Source organism: Gymnoscopelus microlampas (assembly GCF_963454915.1).
Source record: "Gymnoscopelus microlampas genome assembly, chromosome: 9".
Taxonomy (NCBI): Eukaryota; Metazoa; Chordata; class Actinopteri; order Myctophiformes; family Myctophidae; genus Gymnoscopelus; species Gymnoscopelus microlampas.
Window position 1 is genome coordinate 18782952 of NC_139946.1, and position 17709 is coordinate 18800660.

At 43.3% G+C, this 17709-nt stretch overlaps 1 protein-coding gene across 4 annotated transcripts in view; it reads left to right on the forward strand.

Annotated features, from left to right (window-relative positions):
* Positions 1-360: 360 nt before the first annotated feature.
* kank3 (KN motif and ankyrin repeat domains 3) overlaps positions 361-17709 on the forward strand; it is a 51594-nt gene continuing 34245 nt past the window's right edge. For 2 of the 4 annotated variants that reach the window (XM_084067359.1, XM_084067360.1), the window contains exon 1: positions 361-482. The gene's annotated coding sequence lies outside the window, so the exon portion shown is untranslated. Of the gene's footprint in view, positions 483-9202; positions 9233-16669; positions 16771-17709 lie in introns of those variants that run through there. The other 2 variants (XM_084067362.1, XM_084067361.1) reach the window with 2 other exon arrangements.

Consider the following 17709-nt stretch of genomic DNA (forward strand, 5'->3'; position numbering starts at 1 on the left):
GACTGTAGGTGGTGGCAGATACCAGTGGGACAGAGTGAAAGTATATGATCTGAAGAACAGTCAGATTTTATCCCATTGGTGATTGATTGGCCTAACTAGTCTATGAAATAATAGTGAAATGAAACTGTTCTTCATTTTGCCAGGGACCCCCAGGAACCTTAGGGACCCCTGGGGGGGGGGGTCCCTGGACCCCACTTTGAGAACCACTGATAGAAGGCAAACACACGTCATTTTGGCGCCATCTGACTGACATGAGGAATAGTCCTTGCCCTCCTCTGACGTCAGAGACGCTGCGGCACCGCCCCCTCGTTGCTCATTGGAGGAGTTCACTGTCAGTCACCCAATCGGTGAGGTTTTGAAGAGACTTGAGGCAAGAAGTCGCGCAAGAAGGACAGTGTTTTTCCGACCTCCTCCCAAATGTATTATTACCTCCTTATTACCGCTGATCCCAAGAATGTCAGCGCACATCTGACTGACGCAAGGTAAGACACTTCTCTCATCTATTGATCACTGGCTCATCTGCATCGATCAAGGCTTTTACATCCACACATTAGAGCTACCACCAGAGTTATTTGAGGAAAGTTGTCAAAGATTCTCATTCTCTTTGGCTATGAATTGAAATATAGAATCATGAGTAATGATGAATGAGTGATTTGCGGTGTTGTGCTGCTGTATCGTAGGTAAACTATGATCTGTCTGTAGAAAGGATTTAGTTATTAGCATGTCTTGTTTTTATTAGATTTGTCAGGCTCTATTCCTGTCGCGGGTAGGTCCGAGACCCCCGTATAAAAGTCAGTCATAGTTTGTATCCGTTTAGCCTACAGTGTCATTTGTCTTTTATACAGTTTGTAAACCTCTTTAGATAAGTGTCAGTTAGTTAGGCCTATTCATAACAACCTACAGCTGTTTTCTTTGACACCAGAACAAACTCCTTGCATGCATAGCTTGTGGCATCCTATTTGCATCTTCTTTGCAGATATAATAATACAAATAATGTTTTGATTGAATACTTTATGAACCGTTTGCCAAAAAAAGCACAGAAAGTACAGTTCTATACAAAAGGATGCTAAAAGGATTAAACCCAAGAAAGCACTATGGCTTGTTTCCAATGGGGTCCTGACACGACCCCAATGGAAACAAGCCATAGTGCTTTCTTGGGTTTAATCTCCTATGTATTCAATTCATTGAAACATTTAATGACAAACAATAATATTCAATAGGCTACTATACTATTGTTAGTCTTTGTGTTATTCTCCTATGGTCTGTCAAACAGATTGTCGGCTGTTGAATCTGTGACTGCTTAAGGAACGCATATTTATACATTTGGGTCATGTTTTGGCATGCATGCAAGTATATACAGCACAGCAGTAGCCTATAAATGACCAAAAGCAGATTTGAAAAGTAACATGACATGTTGGATGTGGGACAGCAGCCCAGCAGAGAGTGTGTGTGTGTGTGTGTGTGTGTGTGTGTGTGTGTGTGTGTGTGTGTGTGTGTGTGTGTGTGTGTGTGTGTGTGTGTGTGTGTGTGTGTGTGTGTATTCACAAAGTAAACATGTCCCCTGTAAAACAATAGAAGGATGGGAATGCCCCCTCCTCCCATTGTCTCTCTGACCGCTGACATCCCATCTTTATGGTCAATCCTGTCTTTCATTACATGTTGCACATTTATCTCAAGCCGCTCAATTTTATTTATTTAATTTAAACCATATAATCTGCGATTCTCTGTGTCATTCAGGACAGTGACTCACACATAGAGTTTGTTCGTTTCTCTTGTGTTTTTCCGTGCAGAGTTAGAGCATCAAGGATTGATAGTTAGGAACCATAGGCTATTGTTTCCATTTGTAGCCTACACTCTCAGAGTTGAATTAACACTGAAGATAGATAACTTCTTTGCCATAAAACAATACATAAAATGCACCTTGAACAAAAGTGTATTCTATTGTTTATACAGTTATAAATAAAGCACAGCTCCTAATGAAATGCATGGGGGTCCATGGTCTAATCTAATTCAAACTGATGGTCCTTGACATTAAAAAGGTTGAGAATCACTGAATTAGAGCTCATTGTTGTTGATCATACTGTAAAGCAGATCCAGTGGATTGCAAACTGACCCTGTGTTGCCCTGTCATGTCATGTGAGTCTATGTCCTAAGCAGTGTTGCCAGAGTTTGCAAAAGAAATAAGCACAAACACAAATCTGGTACAGAGGTCCCTGGCACAAAATATTTTCAGATCTACTACCAAATTATTACAAGCAACTTAACAGAAAAACAAGCCCAAAGTCGCTTATAATAAGCAGCCATGGCAATACTGGTCCTAACCTGGCTAATATAATGGTGCATGAATTCTGTGATCCTTATCTCCATCAGACAGGTTTAGATGGATCATCCCTTTACTGTCTTCCATTACATTACGGACATACTGCTTCTGATCTGTCACATGTCCTGGTTTAGTTCTGCTGCACTTGGCTTTACATAAGACCAGCACACCAAGATAGAGGCACATCCTCTCACATAACAATAGAAGGAAACTCCAAACAAAACAAAACAAAAATATTAAGTTGGCAAGCACAGAAAGAGCTATATCACAAATGTAAATATTAACCACTTGAACCCTATAAAGTCAAGTAAATGTTATTTATAAAGCACGTTTAAAAGCAACCAGGTTGACCAAAGTGCTGTACCACACAATAAAACAACCTCAGAAATAAACAACATTAAAAAAAAAAAAAAAAAAAAATGGACACTGACAGAACATAAGATAGAGGCTGCGACACTATTCTGGGGAGAACATTCAGAGAAAATAGCAGATCTGCAAGCACACAATGTGTTGTGAGCTCGTAGGTCGGCTATTTTCAGCAAAGACATTGTAAATACACCGGACTCTATAGCGCCCTGGGGGACTCCGGTCAACAAAGTACAGGCTATAGGGTTTAAGTGGTTAACTTTAAAGTGGGTTGAAGTGGTTAACAATGCAAGTTATGGGAACAAGATGACACATGACATGTCTGGCCTCAAACGACCACAGTCCCAATCAACCTTTAACAACAAGAGCTTCCTATACCTCATGAAATGGCCATTCTGGTTGTTCTCCTCGTGCACATAATGTTGTTCAGCCATGTCACTGATTATAGCCCCGGTTCAAATAAAAGTTGGCTGTGGCACCGGAAACACAAACTGTGCTGATGTAAAAATATCACACTTATAAACTGTCACTGGCGTATGATGTAGACGTGTGAGAAGTCTCTGAGAGGTGGGAGAGGAGGAGGAGAGGATGAGGCAGGCCAACACATCAGCAAACCATGCAGCTGATGAAGACTGTTGTTGTGTGTTGTTGAGGCCCCCCCATGCTGCTTCTTTCACAGCCAGATGATATCTGTGGACATTGTTACTTGCTTTACTTTGTTTGTTTATTTTAATGGCACACCGCATATTAATGAGCGATACATATCAATGTAATGTAAATACACTGGATTTAGCAAAGATGCTAATTTAAATCCGCTGTCCCCACAAAAGAAAAACATGAAAACAAGCAGACAATAGAGTACATTACATTACACAGGGAAAACAAAGCATAATACGTAAATACAAAAACAAAGATGGGTACAAAACAGGTTCAAAACAGGTACAAAAGGTGCAAAGTATATCTAAAACAAAATTTTACTTGGCTCATATATTATTGCACTAAGAAAATAGCAGCGTTTTAGGGGGGCAATATATGTGTATACTAAAGTGAATTGTGTATAAAGTGCAGTATTACTTTCAAGTAGTACAGGATACGTTGTCAAATAAAGTGCAGGATTGATTATGAATGGTCGCAAGTTTTTTTTAGATTGTACTTAGAAGGAGTATTGTGTTTGTTTCTGACATGACATTGCAGAGCACTTAAAGCACAGATGTAATTGTGCCAAAGCCAACTACCGTACTCTAAAAACTAAATTACACGTAGGCAGCAGAGAATGAGCCACTTTCATCCCGGCATCCATATTTTGGGCAAAATGTTAAAAATGCTTTACAAAGAAAATAGGAGATCTACAAACTCGCATCACGAGACGTGAACTCATAGACTGGCTATTTTCAAACAGCGATGTACGATACAGTATAAAACTTAGGTGGTTAAACAAATGAGAATAACAGACACTGACAAAGGCTGGTTAGCCAAAACGTTTGTCCTTTCTGAGTGCGACCCATCACTTATTTAAATGGTATTGGTCTAAGAGGATATTGCACCAGCGGAGTCAGAGTGCGGTGGTAACAAAAAGTTTATCTAAACAAATGAGGTGACCACTAAATATCATCCCCTATGCCACAGGAACGAAACAGCCAAGCCCTCATTTGAGCAAACAGGCAGACTAAGTCCTGCCCCCTGACACCCTCCCATCCATCCCTCCCTCCCACGTCTAATTCCTGTCATGTTATCTAGGCTACTATCACCCGGGAGGGTCATTGTAGCGAATCCAAACACTTAGCGCCTGTTACATGTCCAAGCGTGAAGCGTTTCAACAACATTGATGAGCTCACATGGGACAGCGAAACGGTGGCGCTCATTCTGCAACAGTACCCTGGGGTATGACTTACTGTCTGACCTCACAAAAATAGAACTGCTGTAAATTTAGTGAGGGGTGTCACAGAGGGGGGGGGGGGGGGGGGACTGTAGGAGTCTGATACTCAGGGTCGCAGTGAGATGAAAATGGAAGTTATTCTTCCTTTATTCAGGTGCATAGTATAATGCTATTCCGTTTCCTGCGTTAGCGATCACATCTTCATCTTGAAGAGGATTTTTGCTTGTCCTGGTTTGAGGTGAACTGACTTGGCCAAGTGCTGCTAAGGCTCCTGAATAGTGCCTGAAAACATGCAGCCATGTGTCTTTATTAATGCCACATTGGTTTAATTTCACCATCTCAGGTTTGAGAGCTCCTAAAAGCGCTGTGTGGTGGTGTGATGCTGCAGTGAGTGAACAGTGGAACCTGCGGTCTGATTTGGAGCCAATGGTTTGTTATTCTAAGGATAATCTTGGAGATAACAGCTGTAAGGAATCATTCCTTGCTCCAGCATTAAGCTGACATTCACTGATTACAGTCACAACAGTAAATCTAGGAGTGTGTTTTCAAACATTCCAAACACACTTATGGCCTGGTCTATGAAAATCACTCTGGTGCCTTTATCTTTTAAAGTTAAAGCATTTTGTTCTCAGGCAGTAATTAGCGCTAAGTGTCGGGGCCTACATGGAAGCTGATAGCTGAAGGCTTTCCCCATAATTAGCAGGCACCCACCCTTTGAAAATGGAAATTACAACTTTCCGCATTGGTGCCAGATTTCTCTGATTGGAGTGGCTTCTCAAATTGCTCCTCAAAGAGGGAAAAGCCCTTCAGAAGTTGAGTTCAGAGTTTGGAAGATATGCAGGCTGATGGTGTTTTTGTCTTTAAGTCGGAGTCATTGTCTGGCTCAGTGTCAATATACTGTAAGCTTTCACACACTGGAACCCCCTTTACGCATCAGATCATTAGCTCTGTCTTCTGAACTCTAACTTTTGTGTTGTAGTAACTACTACTACAGTATTACCGTGATGATAGGAGAGACTTCTCTGTTGTTGTTCTGTAGGGGCGGCTGAGGCTGAGTATAGGGAAGGTTCTCGGTTCAATCCCGACTCCTCCTGGCTGTGTGGCGAAGTTGTCCTTTGAGCAAGACAATGATCCCCTAACTTAACCGCTCCCGATGAGCAGGTTGGTGTCTTGCTCCAGCATTAGGCTGATGGCTTCCTCCATTGTCACTTCATCTGTGTGTGTGTAAAGTACTTTGAAGGGTCGGACAGACTAGTAAGGCGCTTTTTATAAATGCAGTCCATTGACCATTTGTGACTAAGGCAGGGGTCTGGGTCTTCAATGGTTTTCAGGCCAAGGACCCCCTAGCTGAGAGAGAGATGAAGCAGGGACTATACATATTGTATAAAATTGTGTTGCAGATTCAACTTTTTCATAGATAGCTTCATACACTTGTTTGACAGCGTTGTGTTGGATTCATGTTAATGTGTATTTTCAGGCAGTTAACCACTTCAATTCAAACACTCAATACTTGGAAAACTTGTACTTGGGCTGCTCTTTGCTGAAAATAGCCGATCTACAAGCTGAGCACCGTTGTGAGCGCTGCGAGGTGTTGTGAGCTTGTAGATCTGCTATTTTCGGCTAATGTTCCACTCAGAATAGCGATGCTAGGGTTCAAGTGGTTAATGTAAAAAGAAAGGTTCCTATCACACAAAGATTTGGCGTTCCGCCTGTACTAACTTTGAGGACCCCCGAGGGGTCCCGGACCCCCATTGAAGACCCCTGGACTACGGTATTACTATAATGCTTTATGTGCAAAGTGCAGCACAGCTATCTGTGCTTTATGGGCGTTAACGGCCTTACTGGAACACAGCTGTTGTCAATAACACCACTTCCCATTGTATAATAATACATCTTTGAAAGTTGCCACTGTAGCTCTATCTATCTATCCTCCCCTGGTTGCCTGTGCTCTGGACTGCATGAGAAATACTGATTGAAAAATGCTGGGCTAAATATAACCGCACCAAGTCAACTGCTAACATGGCTTGGGAAAGAGGCACTTATCAAGCCCTGTGCCCTGAAATCCTGACTCGCAGCGTGTAGAATCAAAATCTTCTCACAACAAGCACCCAAAGAATCTGCTTTCAGAAAGACTTCCTGTAATACTGGCCTTCATGACAGCACGGCATCATGGAAACTCCATTAATTATTATGGATCACTCACAGAGCAGAAAATGGATGGAAAATAAACATAATTATTCCCCTTAGGATGTAGAGATGATGTTGTTTCTCTTGTCCAGGAAATCTGTCATGATATGTCAGTAGGTATAACCAGTCCAGAGCTAGTGTAGAGAGAGAGAGAGACAGACATATATAAAGAAGTCTCTCTCTCTCATGAATATAAAGAATATTCACATAACATTGAATCATTTATTGAATTATCAATTATTGTTGATTTGGGAAGTTTGAAGTTTGCTCAGAAATATCAAGAACAAGAAAAATGTGGAAGTAACGCTCAATAGTTCCAAACACTAGTGTATAGTTCCAAACATTGAATCCTAATATTGGCTATCGATGAAGGACGTGCGATTCATGAACTACAGCATCGCGTTGCAGCGAGATCACAGTGATTTGTTTCTCCTATTGTAGTTCTTCAACTCTACTCTACAGTGTAGAATTGGATCTAAAAAGTTAAAAACCTTAAGGAAATGTATTGTGTGTATGCAGTGCTGTGCTGAGCTGTAAGCACTTAAGAGATAGTATTGTACCTAATACCAGGTATTCAAGAGTAACAACACAATATTAATACATAGAGCACACTCATTTGTTTGTACTTTCTGTCCGCTGTCTCAGTAAAAATCTTGTCTCCGCTGTCTACACTTTGAATCCTGCAGTACAGTAGCATGCATTATTAATTTCCTCACTCCAAATTCCCATTAAGAGAATTAAATTATGAGATCTCATGGTAGAAGACATTCTCAAGCCGTTTGCTACTATTCCTGTGAAATTTGATACTGCGCAATAAATAGTGACACCACACAGATTGGTACCAGTGTTGCCATGTCTGCTTATTATTAGCGACCTTGGGCTTGTTTTTCTGTAAAGTCGCTTGTAAATATTGGTGGTTGCGGGTTGCGTTTTTTTGGGCTTGTTTCTTAAGTGTAGTTGCTTGTTTAGGCTTGCTGTCTAATGTTGTTCAAACATTTTCATGTCACGGACCCCCAAATGCATACATATTTGTTTTTTTTTTAATGTTTCAAACATAGCATATTCCAAATATTTCACATTTTATTCAAGATTCCTTGAAAATAGATGATCTACAAGCTCACGTGTCACATTGCGACGCGTTTGAGCTTGTAGATCATCTATTTTCAAATAGTCGATATATATAGGGTTAAAGTGGTTCAACTGATTTTGATGTATGTGATCATGCAATCCAGTTGCTTCTTTTGGGCTTGTTTTTCTTGTTTCTCTCACAAAATCTGGCAACACTGATTGGTACAGTACACGACCGTGCCTTTCCCACCGGATCGCTGTAACTTGGTGACGGCCCTAGTCACTGCCTCACATTCCAGGAGGATTGCACTGCCCGGCTTTCCTCCTCCATGGTGGAAAATAGTGCCCGGCCCTGGCACTGCCTGGGGGGGGGGATAATTTATGATTATGTCCCTATCGGTACGTAACTCGAACAGCGCTGAGTCTGCTCAAGCGGACTTCCCAGCGTTCGGCACGGCGGCGGCGGTGCCTCTCGTTGCTCAAGTCTGCTTGAGACGGCGCGCCTCCGTGGTTGCAACTGTTTTTTGCCTAACTACTTCCTAACTTAATATTAGGGGTTGTAGTCTGTTCTCACCAAGTGGGCTGAGTGGTCCGCCTCGCTGGGGGCGACAAAAACTATGCCTAAACCTAACCTTAATCCTAATAAAATAATGCAACGCATTTTAGACAAGATGTATGAGCAGCGCGGGGAACGGAATTCAATCCCGAAGCGTCGGGATTGGAAGTCTAATGCTTAACGTTGCACGCCACATAGCCATCTGGTGTTGCACTGTTTCGGGAGTTATTTAAAGCGGTCTGCTTATGTGAGAGGCCGTGAGGCCAAGGGGGCGTTGCAGGGCGAGTTACAGCGACCCGGTGGGAAAGGCCCGTTCGCGTACAGCACAGAGCTGATTACAGCACATCACAGCTCACAGGTTCATTGAAGAATTCAGCGTTGCGTTACTTGCGTATGAAGCATTAAGTCATTACAGGCTAATCACTTCAGCTGTGAGGCTAACATTATCAACACATTATGTGTAACTATATTAGAGTGTCCACACACCCATACACACACACACCACATTGTGAATGACCTCATAGTTTACCGATGGGTATTTTTACCTTAACCATGTGAACCCTACTGTCCCTATTCTGAGGCCGAACACTGGGCCAAAATAGCTGATCTACAAGCTCACAACGCAATACGTTTTGAGCTTGTAGATCGGCTACTATCGGGATTTGGTGTACACAGTGGTGTAAAGTACATTTACTCAAGTACGGTACTTAAGTAACATTTTTAAGCCTGTTTGCCTAAAAATGCTCACAACGCATGTGTTTTGAGCTTGTAGATTGGCTACTTTCGACGAGGGGATTTTGGCGTACAGGGAGAAAAGACAGGCAGACCTCAGTATAGAGCCCTGGGGGACCCCGGTCAAGTAAGTATACAGGGTTTAAGTGGCTAATAGTTTGCATAGTTCTTGTGGCGCTTTGTATGGCAACCATTTTTAAAGATATGGACCCATGGCCCTGTCATTAACTTCTCAATCCAAGAGATGCTCACGAATTAGTATAATTTCCACCGAGGAAACAACTGACAAATAATCACCTACTGTATAGTTCAGAAGTTTCTGAGGAGCCAATAGCACTGGTTGACATCTGGAACGCAGTTATGAGAATCAAACATCTGGATGCACCAATTGCTACTGTAGTGAAGGAAACAAATGGGTCACAGACTCGGCTCTACTGTATGCTTGCTTTGTTGTAGGCCAACCGAGTTCTGGGCTGGAGTCTCCGGATGCTGTGTAGTTTTCGATTGTTTTGATTTATGTACGCTACACAAAATGCAGAGGTAAAGTGAAAAGGCACAGTAATGAATATCGTCGCTGTCGTGTGGAAGTCTCCAAAAACCTTTCTTTTCAGGAAATGAAAAAAATAGAACATTTGTTCTAGTGGATCCAATTGTTTTGTAATTGTTGGATACTTATTTTTTGATCCAATCTAGTTGCAAGCTCTTGTTAATGTTTTTCATTGGTTAAATATTTCCACAGACACTTCAGCACTTTCTCTTTCAGTATTTTTTGAAAATAGCCGATCCATAAGCTCACAACGCGCCGCTTTGGAACACGTTGTGAGCGGCTATTTTTGCTACTTTCGCATGTTGTATGTTGAAGTAGGGCATTCATTTATGGAAAAGTATAAAAGACAGTTGAAATATGGAGATACAAGATTTCAGGCCAGCAGCGACGACATACAATGATAAGAATCAGAAAGACGTATCCCGAAATCATGCCAGTTTGTGTTGGTGAGTTCAAAACAATCTCAAAAGCCACTCAACTTTTGTCTGTTTTGGTTGGCATTAGGATTTGCTTGTGTTGTTTGGAGCTGGCCAATGGCATTTTAAGACAAACCCACTCTTCTTGGGTCATACAGCTGACAGTTTGTAGAGGCGGTTGAGCGACGCTGGTACCAACAGGCCTGGATATTGTTTCATAAGTGTGGCTCACCGCAAATGAAAACAGGGGACTGTTTGCTCCCAGAATGCAATGTGACTCTGACTCCTGCAGCCGGGGAACCAGAGCCAGAACAGCCTGGACTGACTGGTTGCAGAGGCCAGTGGAAACAACAGCTAATGGGTGAAAAATGGGGGAAACGAAATCTTTGTTTCAGGGTGGGGTTTTTTCATCTGCTCCTCTGGGATGTGTTACTGGAAGCATGGGACATCATCAGTGCTTTATGGAGAATGGGATGATGTGTCTTTCTGCAACACAGATTGTTTTGCAAGAGTGTTGATCTGTGATGTTCCCGGTGGTTGCCAGCGTTGCCATGTCTGCTTATTATTATAGGCGACTTTGAGCTTGTTTTTCTGTAAAGTTGCTTGTAAATATTGGTAGTTGCGGGTTGCGTTTTTCTGGGTCTTGTTTGTTAAGTGTAGTTGCTTATTTGGGCGTGTTTCCTAATGTTGTTTAAACCAGTGGTTCTCAAACATTTTCATGTGAAGGAACCCCCAAATTATGTATTTGTACACGGACCCCCCCCCCCCTCCATCTAAAAATATTGTGTGCCAGGGACCCCCGTACCAGATTAGTGTTGTTAAAATGTTTCAAAAAGTATTCAAAATATTTCACTTTTTTTCAAGATTTTCTTCTGAAAATAGCAGCTCACAGCTCGATTGTAGATCGGCTATTTTCAAATAGCCAATGTACTGTATATGTTTAAAGCGGTCATGTGGCCTAGTCACTTCTTTTGGGCTTGTTTTACTTTTCATAGACTTTGTTGCTTATTTTGACAGTGGTGGTTGCTTACCACTGACTTCTTCTTGTCGTGTCCACGACACTGACTGAGCGTGGGTTCATAATCTGTGCCATCCTTTGTTATCCCTTTTCCCTGCCATGTCTCACTCTGACCTGCCTATAAAGAATAAAGGATGGATGCCATAGCATGTATTCTGAAGATTCCTACAAGATAATCTTGCTAAATGGACCAATCAGTGCCAAGTATATTGTGCACACTGCCAGGCTGAAGAGGTGCTTCTTTGACATATTTAACTCAAATTCGGATCAGATCGTATTGAAATACTTTCCCAAATTTTGAGTCGTACGTCATAGATGTGTCATAACTCGGGTTCCCATGTGGAACCCGAGTCAAAGTCCTGTCATTTTATTGTGAGGACTAGGCTTTGGGATCCGGAACCGGAGGAATCTTAGGAACCGGATCCAACATTGAGGAACCGTAATCGGTTGCATCACATTTGGAACTGTTTCCGGAACCGGTTTATTACACTGTCAGTGGTTCTCAAACTTTTTAATTTCAAGGACCACCATAACTCTGAGAGTGTACAAATGGAACATTACGGTTCCATTTGGCTCCTGTAAGTGTCCCTGGACCTCACACCTCAAAACCACTACAATAATATGTGTGCAATACCGTATGTATGATTGGATTTCAAAATTAAAGATATATATTTAAATATATAGGAATCTTCAAAGGGAACCGTTAAGGATCAGACCGTTAAGAGGGAATCGTTGAAGAACCGGAATCGTAAAAATCCCATCGGATCCCAACCCTAGTGAGGACAGGTGAAAATCTAAAAGTCTCGTCTGTGTCTCACAGCTGCTTCGATGTAATCTTTTTCTGTCTCCGCTAAGACAAAAAAAAAATGGAGAAGGGGGGGGGGGGGGGCTGCTCACACTCCTTTTACAAAAAGGACATTGTTTCCAGCGAGCGTTTCCCACTACAAGAATGTCTTCGTGTCCAGTCTAGTCTGCATGGTGTTTGGATCTCTACAGTTCCTGCACGTGACACTGAAAGTTGTCAATGGACCCTGGCATCCAAGTTCAACAGCTCCCACTCACTACGCTTAAGAGAGGTTCAATGACAGGGAAGTGGACCCGTATATCTGTCTGCCACTCCTACAGGCTGTATGAGGCTCCTACGTCTCCCCCTCCTTAACAGCTTGTTCATGACACTTTTAGCAGCGAGTGTGGGAAGCTTGCAAGCACATAGCAGCCTTTGTCACGTTTTGTATGCAAATAGAACTTCCTCCGGAGCTGAACTCATGTGGACGAGACTCTTGTAAATGGTAAATGGCGCATTTTATATAGCGCCTTTTATCCAAGGCGCATTGTGCATTACATTCACCCATCCACACACACATTCACACACCGACGTCACATGGAGGAAACCATGCAAAAAAAAACTGGCTCATCGGGAGCAGTTAGGGGTTCAGTCAGTGTCTTGCCCCAGGACACTTCGACACTAACCCAGGGGGAGCCGGCGGGGATCGAACCGGGAGCCTTCCGATTCCCAAACGGCCGTTCTACCTCCTGAGCCACAGCTTGTCTTTTGACAGTGTTTTTGAAGACAGAGTCGTCACATGTGTCTGATGACAGGCACATCAAGCCTGTGGACCCCCCCCCCGCCCCCCATTGCCCTTTATTGAATTCACTTTGTGACATTTTGAACCTGGACTCAGTGGGGAGAGGGGGAAAGTTAAAGAGGGGGTGGGGCTGGGGTTTTTTGGGACTCAAGAAAACAAGGAGGCCTCACAAAATACTTGACGAAAACAGCGTCACCGACCAAAAGTGGCATAATGCCTCATTGTGGAGGCTGAATGTGGCGGATTGTGTTGGGGCTGGTGGAGAATCTGAGGAGGGAGGGGCTGGAGGATATGAGACACATGTGATGTCTGCTGTTTGAAGTCAACCTGATTTGGATGAAGAAAAAAAAAAAAAAGTAAATCATTGAGATTCCTTTTCCACATGAAACGTTTTTACCGTCTGTTCCCCCGCGGCACGGCACAACGGTCCCAGTGAAGACTGTGGTTTTGGTGCCGAACTAAATGTTGATTCAGACCGGTGCTATTTTTCTTCCGAAACGTTCGGAATCTTGTATGCTCCCAGCGTCGTATAAATAGCCAATCTACAAGCTCACACACCATGTCGCGGATTTATTGTCTCTTCGCAAATCTTTGGTCTGAACTAAGCAGGATAACAGCTAGATGGAACTATAGGTGGCAGGGTGTTACTTCCTTTAACATGCAGGGCCTCAGTCAGCGCACAGCACACACACACACACACACACACACACACACACACACACACACACACACACACACACACACACACACACACACACACACACACCACAGCCTCACACTAATGACATGTTATCTAAGCTCAGCATGGTGTATCATGTGATGTTAGCGTGTGTGTGTGTGTGTGTGTGTGTGTGTGTGTGTGTGTGTGTGTGTGTGTGTGTGTGTGTGTGTGTGTGTGTGTGTGTGTGTGAAGCGTACATGCTCTCAGGTTTGCAGTGTTTTCCTGTGTCCTGCAGGAAGCTGTGCTTCAGGCCAGGACGATGTGCTTCCTGTCAGCAGCAGACCCCAGTTCCTCCACTCACACAATGGGAGGTCTCCCTGGGGGCGCACAGTGTGTGTGTGTGTGTGTGTGTGTGTGTGTGTGTGTGTGTGTACTTGTATTACTTGTGAGGACAATTGTCCTCGTCGGCACAAGAGAAATGGTTGCTTCATGGTTAGAAATGATTTGGGCATTATTATTATTAGTTAAAGGCGTGCTATTAGGAAAAGATTCAGGTCGGGGTCAAAGGTTAAGATTTAGGGATTGGGGGGTTAGAGTTGTGCCTGATTTCTACTTGCTGCTTGCACACCGGTGTCACACACTGGAAAATAGTTGATCTCCAAGCTCAGTCATAGCTGTAGATCTGCTATTATTCAGGATTCAGAAGTGTTAATGTGTGTGTGTGTGTGTGTGTGTGTGTGTGTGTGTGTGTGTGTGTGTGTGTGTGTGTGTGTGTGTGTGTGTGTGTGTGTGTGTGTGTGTGTGTGTGTGTGTGTGTGTGTGTGTGTGTGTGTGTGTGTGTGAATGGGTGGGTTTATGTTTGTATGTTTGTATGGGGTTGTGTGTGTGTGCCAAGTACGTATGTGCACGTTTCTGTGTGCGCTTCTGTGTGCGTGCGTGCGTGCGTGCGTGCGTGCGTGCGTGCGTGCGTGCGTGTGTGTGTCTGTGTTTGTGTGGGTGTTCTCAAGAAGTGGGGGTGGGGAGGGGGGTCTTCCCTTGAGGAAACTGCAGATTTATCCCAGCAGCTGAGAGGCCCCTGTGTGTGTGTGTGTGTGTGTGTGTGTGTGTGTGTGTGTGTGTGTGTGTGTGTGTGTGTGTGTGTGTGTGTGTGTGTGTGTGTGTGTGTGTGTGTGTGTGTGAGGGCATGCTTCCATGTATGTGTGAATGGTGCATTCATTGTCATGTTAAGCAGCAGGATGGTGAAAGCTGTACAACATGGACTGAAAGGGAGGATGTTTGAGGCTGGTCCACAGAGGGCAACAAAAAAAGATCTAATCCTTGTGTTTGGTTTACCGTATGTATGTCCTATCCGCTGTTGTGGAGATCTACGCCTCCTCCATTTGTCAGGCAGAGCGGGAAAAGGGCGGTGTTGCCATGTCCGCTTATTGTAAGCGACTTTGGGCTTGTTTTTTCTGTAAAGTTGCTGTAAATTATTGGTAGTTGCGGGTTTTTTTCGGCTAGTTTCTTAAGTTGCTTATTTGGGCTTGTTTCCTAAATGCTGTTTAAACCAGTGGTTCTCAAACATTTTCATGTCAGTCCCCCCCCCGGGACTATTCAAAAAGTTTCACTTTTCCCACGATTTTCTTTTGAAAACAGCAGATCTACAAGCTCACAACACGTTGCGTCTCGACGTGTTGTGAGCTTGTAGATCGGCTATTTTCAAATAACCGATTTAAAGGTCTGATGTAGCCTAGTCGCTTCTTTTGGGCTTGTTTTTATAGAACTGGTTGCGTGTTTCTCTTGCAAAAACTGGCAACACTGCTTTTAATCTCTCTCTCTCTCTCTCTCTCTCTCTCTCTCTCTCTCTCTCTCTCTCTCTCTCGTTTTTTTCTCTCTTTACGGGAAAAGGGTGTTGTTGGGGATGATGAGGTCACTTTTCCACAGCATGGCCCCAGGCAAGGCCACACAGTGGGCCTGGGACCAGCGCTGTGTTTTCCTATTCTAATGAAGCTGCCTGGTGGGCTCTGTTTGTCCTACAGGCCTGTCTGTGACCTCGCCCATCACTGGAGCTCAGGACTCAGTCACATAGCATAGCATTGCCATATGCAGAATTGGGGGGTAATTGGCGACATGACATTGAGAAATAGGTCGAAAGTGCAACATTTCGCCTCAACATTAACCCCAATTCTGGATGGCTATGGTATGTGACGGAGTCCCGAGCTCACAGTGATGGATGAGGTCACATATGGGTCCCTGCATGTAGGACATAACATGATACATGTATGTTGTCGTCCAGGAAGTGTAGTGTTCCCTGGGGGGTTGTGTGTGTTACTGAAGGCCATTTGAACCAGGGAATCAATCAACCAGTTATTATTGCTAATGTAGGAGAAAGTAAAAACATCCGCACACTGGTTTAAGTGTGCGGATGTTTTTACCTTCTCCTTGATTCTTGCCTTGATGTCCAGCACCTGGCCTAAATACAGGTACAAGATGTGCACACAATCTCCTCTGTGAATTATTGCTAATGTACACATCGTCGCCCCATGAATGGCGCGTTATGAAACTGTAAGTCGAAAGGGTTGTCTGACAGTATTCTTGTAAAGTCATGCGTTTGAATCTGGCATTTATGAATACAGTTATACCGTCATAAACGCAATTATACTGTAATGAATACAGTAGGCCTATGGTACTATCTATTAATGATTCCCCTTTGGATGAGCGGTAGATATTATTTCCCCCCCCCCGCGTGTTAGACCTGGGTTTCGATCCTGTGTGTTACTGTGTCGCCTCTTCTACTGCTGCTCTTTACAAATCTGTCTGGAGTTCCAGCTAAAAGTCAAACTGTAAATGGAGACTTGAATCCAGCAGCAAAGAGCAGTCAAATGAAAATGAGGAAAGTTCTTGTAAAGATAATAATACCAGACATTTGGACATAAACCTGATTCAGAAGCAGGTATTGTAGTTGTGAAACAATGTAGTGTGTCTTTCTGCCATGGAATCCATCCAATGAGGGCTTGATAAAGTTAAGGCGGTATGTCTGTAATTACGTTTATATCAACTCATAGTCGGGAACATTATTTTTCATTCCGTCTTTAAGGGATCATGTGACATTTAGTTCTGCGGTTGGGTATACGAGATGAGCGCCTTCTGCTTGAAAAATGTGTGTCTTGTGTGTGTTTGTGTTTTTTTTTGCATGTGCCTGTGTGTGCATTTTTATTTGCTCGTTTTCATCTGGAAGTGTGCGTGCATCTCTCTGTCTGCATGTTTATGCATGTTTACGCTTGTTTTCGCGCGCGCTTGTGTGTGTGTGTGTGTGTGTGTGTGTGTGTGTGTGTGTGTGTCAGCGTGGCTCTCAGCTGGTTAGGAGTGGGGGTGTCGAGCGGAGGAATGCGGCCTCCCTGCGCCCTGTAATTTGCTGCCTGTCATCAACTGGGAGGAAAAAAACACCACAGCAACATGTGAGTTGCTCTGTTCTCTGCTCAGAGGAGAGGATGTGAGGAGAGGAGGTGAGGAAAGCTGGCAAGGAGGAGAGGAGAGGATGGATTAAAGTTTTCAGTCACAACAACTGACTTCAATCCTTTGGATTCCATAGAGTCCAGTCTAAACTCCTGGCTTTCTCTCTAAAGCAGTGGTTTCTTGAACGTTTTAATGTCAAAGACCCCCATAACTATGAGAAGCAGGAACATAGGTTTGTAAGGATAATACCAAAACCAAATTATCTTGATTTTTGAGATTTGAGATGCGATTTTCTTCTTCTTTTTTTGTTGCTTTCATCCCTGACAGAGGATAGCAGAGGAAGTGGAGTTATGAAGGAGGGAGAGGGAGTGGAGGAGGGAGGAGAATTAGAAGAGAGGAAAGGAGAACAGAACGCAATAGAGAACAACAATGAAGGAAAATGGAGGGGGGGGGGGGGGGGTCATGATAATACTGGAGTTATGAAACACAGGACAGACAGAAAAAAGATACAGGTAGAGTTGAAAAACAAAGGGAGAGGTATGTATAGGGTACTACAACGACAGTATTCTTGCTTGGCCCTCTGCACTTGTACCGCCTGGGATTAGCGTAACATCATTGATTTATCAACAGGTATAAATATAGTCATGGTATATTAATAGTATTAACAGAGGTATTAACAGGTAGTCAAAGTGTACATAGTCAATGTATCCTCATTAGTGTGTGTAATATATATACATATATATATAGTGAGAAATATACAGTCTATAACTGAGTGGAAAGGCCGTTTTATATGCACACAGTGCTACTGTATACATGGTCAGTGTTTTGTTTTCTGTGGCATATTTTAACATTCTTCACTGCATCAGTACAGTGTTTGAGTTGAGCAGCTGTGTGAACCAGATGAATAACTGGCTTTGTGCCGTAGACGGTCCAATAAAACT